This window comes from Acanthochromis polyacanthus, chromosome 5, assembly GCF_021347895.1.
Source record: "Acanthochromis polyacanthus isolate Apoly-LR-REF ecotype Palm Island chromosome 5, KAUST_Apoly_ChrSc, whole genome shotgun sequence".
Classification (NCBI taxonomy): domain Eukaryota; kingdom Metazoa; phylum Chordata; class Actinopteri; family Pomacentridae; genus Acanthochromis; species Acanthochromis polyacanthus.
The window spans coordinates 7,925,714-7,936,020 of NC_067117.1; positions in this window are offsets into that span (position 1 = coordinate 7,925,714).

The following is a 10,307-nucleotide window of genomic DNA, read 5'->3' on the forward strand; positions in this document are numbered from 1 at the left end:
CCGAAAAAAATGCGATTTTTTCGACATGTCGTAAAAACATGCCAAGGCGCCCATATAGCACAATGGGTTAAGTGGGTAAACCATGTGTAGTAAGTGGTCTCTGACACAGTGGCCTGGGTTCGATTCCCGCTTGTGGCCCTTTCAGAAAAAAATTTAGGTTTTTTCGACATGTCGTCAAAACATGCCATATGATGAAATAATGTAAAGTAGGCCATGAAAAAAACTATAGAGCAGGATTCTCTGAAAAAAAAATCATGAATTTTGTCCAAAAAACAACGCCGTAGTATAGTATGTCGAAAAAAAAATGAGATTTTTTCGACAAGTCGTAAAAACACGCCAGCGCGCCCGTATAGCTCAATGGGTTAAGCGGGTGAACCACGTGTAGGAGGTGGTCTCTGACACAGCAGCCTGGGATCGATTCCAGCTCGCGGCTCTTTGCTGCATGTCTTCTCCCCTGTCACTTAGCCTGTCAAAGAAAGCTGAAAAAGGCCCCCCAAAAAACATACCGTATGATGAAATAATGTAAAGCAGGCCATGAAAAACACTATAGAGCAGGTTTCTCTGAAAAAAATCATCACAAATTTTGTCCAAAAAAAAACCCCGCCATAGTATAGTATGTCGAAAAAAATGAGATTTTTTCAACATGTCGTAAAAACATGCCAAGGCGCCCATATAGCACAATGGGTTAAGCGGGTGAACCACGTGTAGTAAGTGGTCTCTGACGCAGCGGCCTGGGTTTGATTCCCGCTTGCGGCCCTTTCAGAAAAAAATGAGATTTTTTCGACATGTCGTAAAAACATGCCAAGGCGCCCATATAGCACAATGGGTTAAGCGGGTGAACCACGTGTAGGAGGTGGTCTCCGACACAGCAGCCTGGGCTCGATTCCAGCTCGCGGCTCTTTGCTGCATGTCTTCTCCCCTGTCACTTAGCCTGTCAAAGAAAGCTGAAAAAGGCCCCCCAAAAAACATACCGTATGATGAAATAATGTAAAGCAGGCCATGAAAAACACTATAGAGCAGGTTTCTTTGAAAAAAAATCATCATGAATTTTGTCCAAAAAAAAAAAACAAAACGCCATAGTATAGTATGTAAAAAAAAATGAGATTTTTTCGACATGTCGTAAAAACATGCTATATGATGAAATAATGTAAAGTAGGCTGTGACAACACTATGGAGGTGTTTTCTTTGAAAAAAATCATCATGAATTTTGTCCAAAAAAACGCCACAGTATATAGCATGTTGAAAAAAATTAGATTTTTTCGATGTCGTAAAAACATGCTATATGATGAAATAAAATGTAAAGTTGGCCGTGAAAAACACTATAAAGCAGGTTTCTTTCAAAAGAAATCATCATGAATTTTGTTAAAAAAAAAACGCCATAGTATAGTATGTCAAAAAAATATGATTTTTTTCGAGATGTTGGTAAAACATGCCATATGATGAAATAATGTAAAGCATGCCTTGAAAAACACTATAGAGCAGGTTTCTTTGAAATAAAAATCATCATGACTTTTGTCCAAAAAAACCGCCATAGTATAGTATGTCGAAAAAAAATGATTTTTTTGACATGTCGTGAAAACATACCATATGATGAAATAATGTACAGTAGGCTGTGAAAAACACTATAGAGCAGGCTTCTTTGAAAAAAATCATCATGGATTTTGTCCAAAAAAAAGCGCTACGTCAAAAAAAACGAGATTTTTTCGACATGTCGTAAAAACATTCTATATGATGAAATAATGTAAAGTAGGCTGTGAAAACACTATAGAACAGTTTTCTTTGAAAAAAAAATCATCATGAATTTTGTCCAACAAAACGCCATAGTATAGTATGTCGAAAAAAATGAGATTTTTTCGACATGTTGTAAAAACATGCCATATGATGAAATAATGTAAAGTAGGCTGTGAAAAACACTACAGAGCAGTTTTCTTTGAAAAAAAAATCATCATGAATTTTGTCCAAAAAAACCGCCTGGTATGTCGTTAAAACATACCAGGGCGCCCGTATAGCTCAATGGGTTAAGCGGGTGAACCACATGTAGGAGCTGGTCTCCGACGCAGCGGCCCGGGTAAGATTCCTGCTCGCGGCCCTTTGCTGCATGTCTTCCCCCGTTTCCTGTCACTCTCTCTCTTAGCCTGTCAAATAAAGCTGAAAAAGCCCAAAATAAAAAGAAATACATGCCATGTGATGAAACAATATAAAGTAGGGTGTTTAAAAAAACTATGGAGCAGGTTTCTTTGAGAAAAACAATCATCATAAATTTTGTCCAAAAAATCCCCTGCCACAGTATATAGTATGTCAAAAAAATACCATTTTTTCGACATGTCGTAAAAACATTCCATATGATGAAATAATGTAAAGTAAGCAGTGAAAAACACTATAGAGTAGGTTTCTTTGAAAAAAAAATCATCATGAATTTTGTCCAAAAAACGCCATAGTATACTATGTCGAAAAAAAAGAAATTTTTTCGATATGTCATAAAAACATGGTATATGATGAAAAGTAGGAGGTGACAAACACTATAGAGCAGGTTTCTTTGAAAAAAAATCATCATGAATTTTGTCCAAAAATAAATGCCATAGTATGTCGGGGAAAAAATGAGATTTTTTTGACATGTCTTGAAAACATGCCATATGATGAAATAATGTAAAGTAGGCTGTGAAAAACATTATAGAGCAGTTTTCTTTGAAAAAAATCATCATGGATTTTGTCCAAAAAAATGCTGTCAAAAAAAAAACGAGATTTTTTCGACATGTCGTTATAAACATGCTATATGATGAAATAATGTAAAGTAGGCTGTGAAACCACTATAGAACAGTTTTCTTTGAAAAAAAAATCATCATGAATTTTGTCCAAAAAAACGCCATAGTATAGTATGTCGAAAAAAATGAGTTTTTTCAACATGTCGTAAAAACATGCCATGTGATGAAATAATGCAAAGTAGGCTGTGAAAACACTATAGAGCAGGTTTCTTTGAAAAAAAATCATCATGAATTTTGTTCAAAAATATGCCATAGTATAGTATGTCGAAAAAAATTAGATTTTTTCGAGATGTCGTAAAAACATGCCATATGATGAAATAATGTAAAGTTGGCTGTGAAAACACTATAGAGCAGGTTTCTTTGAAAAAAAAAATCATCATGAATTTTGTCCAAAAAAACACCATAGTATATAGTATGTTGAAAAAAAATGAGATTTTTGCAGAATTTTCACAAACCTGGCGTTGTCTGGGGTAAAAACACAAACTGTATTTCCCCAAAGGTTACATATTCCCATAACAGCAAAGTGGAATTTTTTTTTTTTTGTCCGTGTGATATTTGGAGTGTGTGCAGCACTGGTAGTGTATATTCAGTTGAATATGCTGTTTTTATTCTATATTTCCATGCTTTGTGGAGGTTCTTACAGTAAATTTTCACCCTGAGACACCTCCTTTGTTTGCTCTAAATCTCCAGCTCCTTCCTGTTCTGAGACGGTCAGAGACTAGACCTTCGTTCATCACACAGCTGCCAGGGCCTTGGCCCAACATCAGCTGCTCCCTTCACTGGATTTTTTTGTTGTTTTTTCTGTTTCTCAACTTCCTCTGTTTTGCTGGCTGTGAGGTTAGCAGGGGTCAATATTTCTACTGGCTGCACACAGCATTTGTTTGTTGCTCAGCTACAACAAAAGTTAGGTCACAAAGGCAAGAAAAGAAGACAGTTTCGAGACAGAAGCGGTATATTTAATGTTTCTCAGAGTTTATTTTGAGCCATGACCATTTTCAGCCTCTGCTTAATGACAGTTTGTAGAAAACAGCACTCACTGGCCAGTCCAGCAGCTTATTTATTCTCGCCTCTCTGGTTTTGCTGTGGGTTTTAAAGGACTGCCCTCTTGGCATAGATATAGTTGTCTGTCTTGTAGAGGACCTTATCAGTATTTACAGTACATTAAATGATCATAAAACAGCTCCAATTGGCCAATATGTCAGCTCAGAGATTTGAAGAACAAACAAGTACTACAAACACTAGATAATTTGTCAAACATCTATGTCAGATTTACACTCTTTGATGTGTCTTGAACAAATTTTAGGAGAAACCACTAATTCATCCGAAGCTCCCACTGGGCACAGTCAGTATGTCTAAGGCATATAGACACAAAGGAGGACAATGGTGCTGGAAACACATGATCCAGACTGCATTAACCTCCTCTGTGTTGCCTGGCTCTGCTATTGTGCCTTAGCTATACTGAGTGCAGGCCAGCTGGCTCTGGTCCCAGTCCTTCAGTCCTCTTCACTGAAGGGTAAAGTGGATCGTTTCCAGAAAGAGCATACAGACACATACAGACCACTCAGCTGGTTGTATAAATGGAAGGACGCTGAAAGAAGGCACCAAGAAACCTTTGTGAATGCCTAGTGTAAAGTAGGGAAAGTGAACCAATGCCAGGAGCTGATCGGACGCTGACCACGCGATCGAAGAAGAAACGTTCGCATTGAAGGACAGAAGGCTTGCAAATAAAGGCCTGAAAGTGGGCCTGTGCTGCCAGGAGGCCACAGCTATTGACCACCCTGCCAGTTTGTCCGAGGACTGATGGAAGAGCTGCACAAAAAGAATAGATGGAGGGAACACTCAGAGGGTCAGAATGTTTGCACGGTTCCCAGGATCGGTTAGACTTAACAGGGCCTCAGTGTGTTGTTTGACCAGAATATATGATATCCAAGGAGGACGAGCTGATGTCTGCCTGTCCAGATGGTAACAAAATCTGTGGTGACTGAGATTTGCAGTCAAAGAGAGATCGAAGTCACTTTCTTCCGCAGATAACTGACAGAATTTCATTGCGACAGCTACTGACACACTTATCTTGTGCTGGGAATATGGCGGAAGTTGTGATCAGAATATTATACTATGTTTGGAGCCATGATTTTGAGCTCTACATATGGCATTGTCCTTTGGTCAAACACAACCAATATGTCTCTGCCACAACTGGATCAACTACTGTGAAATTATATACAGATATTCATGGTGCCCAGAGGAATAATCATACTGGCTTTACTGATCCTGATTATTCCTCTGGTGCCACCATGATGCTGATATCTGCTTTTGAGTGAAATGTCTCAACAGCTATTGCAAGATATTCGAAGGATTTCATCCAGAGAATTAAGCAAACAACAGTAAAGCTGTGGTAACCCCCGCCAGCATCAGCTGTACTTTGTGTTTACTGATAATTATTACGTCAAGGAATACGGCGGAGTTATGTGACGATGGGCATACGTTTGTCTGTCTGTTAGTCTGTCCTTCCATCTGTGTGCAACATTACTCGAAAACGGACAAACAGATTTGGACAAAATTTTCAGGGAACAACTGATTAGATTTTGGCAGTGATGAGACTTATAGTCTGGATTCACGGATTTGTTTAAGATTTCTGTATCATTACAAGATAGAGTCACAGTGTCGCTGTAACTGTAACATCAAGTGAACGCTACGTTAGCTACCTGTTGATGATCACATGATTGTGATCCTACTACAAATCCACTGTTGCGGTCTTATTGGGACTTATCCATTTGAAATCATACAAGGAACAATTATAAAACTGATTAAATTGTGGGGGTGTATCTGAGTCCCATCAATTCTCGCCGCCCACTACATATTTAGGTAACGCGATTCGGTATCCGTACATAACGTACACATGTATAACACACGCCTATGCTCAGGGCAAGGTCATTTTGTTTTTGGGTACATCTGTATTAAATGTCTACATTATATAGTGCCGTGATTTCTGCCACAATTTTTATTCAAGATTTCATCCATCAGAAATCATACAAGGACTGAGCAACCTTAGAGTACTGCACTCTCAGAGTGTTTTTCTTGTAAGCAAATGCTATTATGCTATCATCATAAGTTACGACTGACATGGTCATCATACTTGCAGTAAGCATGTTGGCATGCCAACATCAGCATTTAGTTCAAGGTTCATGTTGACCCAACATCAGTTCAATTCAATGAACAACAAGTCACTTTGCTGAGACAAACAACTACAGCGACCCACGGCAGTCATCAGTCAGGACACACACCAGCAGCCCTACAAGCCTCTTAACAATTCAACTTTAAGTAAAGGAGGAAATGTTGCATTCTACAGACTGTTTCACATGGTTTGTTTAAATAAAAAATCCTGATTTACTGGTTTTCAGAATGTCAACAAAGTTGCAACGCTTCTTCCTTTAACAGCAAATGTCCTGCAAAGACACACAATCACAAGCAAACTCATCTACAGTTGGAACACCGTGCACACTGACAAATGATGAAACACAAAATCTAAATGAACCTGAATCACAAGATGGATGTTTGAGAAATGGTGTGTGTCTTCCACAGCTTCAGTTGACAGACTGAGGAAAGCTATCAGATGTGTTTGATTATGAAATCTATCAGGCAGTAGACTGACCACGTCACACTGTTCAGAGCACATTAAAAGGGGAAGTTATAGCGACATAGGAGTTATGAGTAATACACAGCTGATTTGTCACTTTATGAAGAAGGACACAATCACAACTGATTCATTGTTTAAACAGGAACATAGTGGTTTAAAAAGGAACATAGTGGGTGAAAAAATAACCAGATGGAGTACATCCATCCATTATCTATACACCGCTTAATCCTCTGTAGGGTCACGGGGAAAGAACATACACTTCCCCAATGCTTTTAGGTGGATTGTCCAAGATTCATGTCAGCACATTTTAGATTTCAGTTAATATTTTGTATTTGGATTCTGCAAACTTAAAACATTGAGTCGCCTTGAATATGTGAATGAACCATTTATTCTCTGAGCAAGAAACAACTAAATTAACATGCAGCTACATTTAATTATAGGTTCCCTGTGTATGACTTAGAGAGATCCATTAGCAGAAAAGTAATATTCATATTTATGTTTTCATTAGTGTAAAATAAAATATACTATACGGCATGGCTCAGTGGGTAGAGTGGCTGTCTTGTAACTGGAAGGTTGCCGGTTCGATCCTCGGCCCGTCAAGCTCATGTCGAAGTGTCCCTGAGCAAGACACTGAACCCCTAATTGCTCCTGGTAGGTTGTGGTTAGCGCCTTGCATGGCAGCTTCCGCCATTGTGAATGGATGAATGCGACGTATCATGTAAAGCGCTTTGGATAAAAGTGCTATATAAATACAACCATTTAAAAAATGAATTATGTTGCTTTTGTTAGTGTAGAATGAGCTATCTAACACTAGCTTCAAAGGAGGCCTTTTGTAATCTTAGCAGGGTTTCCCACACCAGGGGCCTTTATTACTCAAAGGTCAGCAACCAATTTTACTCAGTGCCAAAGATCCAGAATGACTGTCAATAAAAAATAACATTCATTCCACTCACTCACTACTAAAGTAACATACATTTAAAATCAAGACTCTGAAGATATTCAAAATGCAATCAAGCCTAGTGGGAGGAATGGAACCATTTGCCGGCAATCAGAAGTGTGACCTTGATTACACCACAAACATCCCATCTCTGGTGATTGAGCTGCATGAAACCGAGGCAGACACGACTCACACAGTTGGTCCATGTTTATTTCTGACTCATATTCTTACATTGACATGAGTTGTAAAAATAGCACACAGGAGAAATTTAGGAGTCATTAGCAAATTCTCTGGTGTAACTTTGATGCATGAATACATCAGCAGCAATGCAGTCGGTCACCACATTAAAACCCCTTTAATCTGAGAATAAGTTCACTATAAATAATCTTCATCTACACTCTGCATTTAATGTCACTGTCAGTTGTGTATTTATTGTAACATAGACACATTAACTTTCATAATGTGAGATCTGGGTTAGGTCTGCTTGACTTGTCATTCAGTCAACATACGGATCAAGGTCATTTAGAACATGTGCCCTATAAGAAGAGGAAGAAGTGAGCAGTATATAGTTAGTCACAATCTAAAACTTCACTGCTCAAAGCGACTAAATTCAACACAGTGGAAAAAGAGGGTTTTATAATGTAAGGCCGAGGTCCTCAATCTTTTTAGCATATTTACTGAGTCTCTCCATATTAAATCTTTACGTTTTCAAAATGATTTCTGCTGGACCATCTCATATTTACCTGAAGATCTAAAAGCAGAAAATATAGATATTTTTCAATGTTTTTGTGAAGTGATAGTTTGCAATATCAAATACTATCTGACTTGTTTTGTTTTTTTTAAACAAATTGCCCATCCACTCACCCTCAGCATGTTTTTTTTTCTACACTGATATCTGAGGCTATGTTTAAACAGCAGTATCTCGGGAACTATGAGCCTGTACTCTCCACTGTTATCTCTCATCATGCTAGTGACCCAGGATCTGCAATATAGGACAGGATTAAAAGAGCCACATCATTATTAACCCTTTGATGCCCAACATGGCTCAAAAGTGACACAAATCTAGTGGAACATGGTATCTCCTGGTCCACACTGTGCATCGAAGGGTTAAACAACATAATCAGGTTTCAGGTCACATATGTGGACTATTTTCTGACCAACCTCTTTCCCTCTAAACAAGTTTACTATATTAGCAATCAAATGTTGACTTTGTCAGTTAGTGCACTTAGCTCAACAAAAGCTACACCTGACAGTTTAAATGTTTAGTGACAACTAATCTCTATATATTGGTTGGCCTATATTATCAGTCGATATTGGTCTCACAGATATATCACAAGAGCATGCATGTTCTCCAATATGCACTGATTTAAGAATTTTTTCTTTACATCCATCCATCCAATATCTATACACACTTAATCCTCATTAGGGTCGCGGGGGGCTGGAGTCCATCCCAGCTGACTTAGGATGAAGGCAGGGGACACCAGTCTATCAAAGGGCTACATATAGAGACAAACAACCACACTCACGGACAATTATAATCACCAAATAACCTCAGCATGTTTTTGGATGGTGTGAGGAAGCCAGAGAACCTGGAGAACATGCAAACTCCACACAGAAAGATCTCAGATTGGGCCGTGAACCCGGGACCTTCTAGCTGGAAGGCAACAGTGCCAACGATTGATCTACTATGCAGCCTTTGCAAAACATAATGCAGAAAAATATACTTATCGTAACTTACTAACACTGTAATCACATCGTTTTTACAGTGTGATTACAGTGTAAAAACGATAGTCTATTGTTTAGAATATTTTTAGCATTGTGTGCAGCACATGTAGCAGAGTAGTATCACTACTGAGCAGACAGAGGTACAGAGTCAAGCTTTATCTTCATGCTAAGTTGCTCAGAAGTTTGCGAAATACAACACTGGAAACCTAATACACAATGACTCCAACCCTTTTTTTTAACTTTAAAAGAATACTAGTTCATGTGAATTTATTTACTCCTTAAAATCAGTACCGTCTCCAAAAATCCAGGATCAGACTCTACTAATCTCTGTGTAAAAGCTAGTTTGTGAGGTGTAACCAGGTTTGATTTAGTTGTGCATAAAACTATCTTTAGTAAACTCTTAGGCCATGGCTATATTTGAACTTAGGTGCAACCAGTTTCAACAATATACTAATCTTCACATTTGAAAATCCTTAGCTTTTTAGTCTAATTTACCCTAGTTTTACCCTAAATGTCTAAACGTGTTCTGTCCTTAAAAATCACCAAACAAAAACATTACATCAATGCAATTGCATTGGGTGCAAAGTTATGAATTCTACCTGAAACATAAAATATTTCCGGGGAGCGTTACCATCTTTTTCCACTTCATTCTCTGCTCTACTGAATGTGTGGGACTGCTCTGCCTTCAGCTCTAATCTAACTGGAGCAAACTTCTTCCGTTATTTCTCTCTGTGGGAAGCAGCAGAAAAAAGTTCACAGTACAATACATGGCTTGTTCTCAGACATGCTGATGTTAATTTATAACATCCAGCGCCGTCCCCTACTGGAAAATGGCTGTTTCGTTCTCACATACTAAAAGGACCCCCAAACCACGAATGCAAAGAGGGGTTTAAAATTAGCAGCTACATATTTTAAATCAGCCCACATGTTGATTTTGTGGCTTTGTTGTGAAAAGGTCAGAGGCTTCACAGCTGCACCCAACCGTTTTTCATGGCTTCCTGCCAACATCCCACCGTCTTTATCTCACCTCCTACTCACTCTTACTCTTTTCTTTCAGTGTTTTACAATCCAAATGTGCATTTTTCCTCTTTAACAACAAGGTGGCAATGTGACAAGAGCATATTATCTTCATCATCTGAAAGCAGATCGTGCTTATCACATGACTAAACATTGAACAGAGACCTGCATCAGCACTCTTTATTATTCTGCAGCAATTTAGGGAAGTATGCTTCACTTTTTTTATATGAAA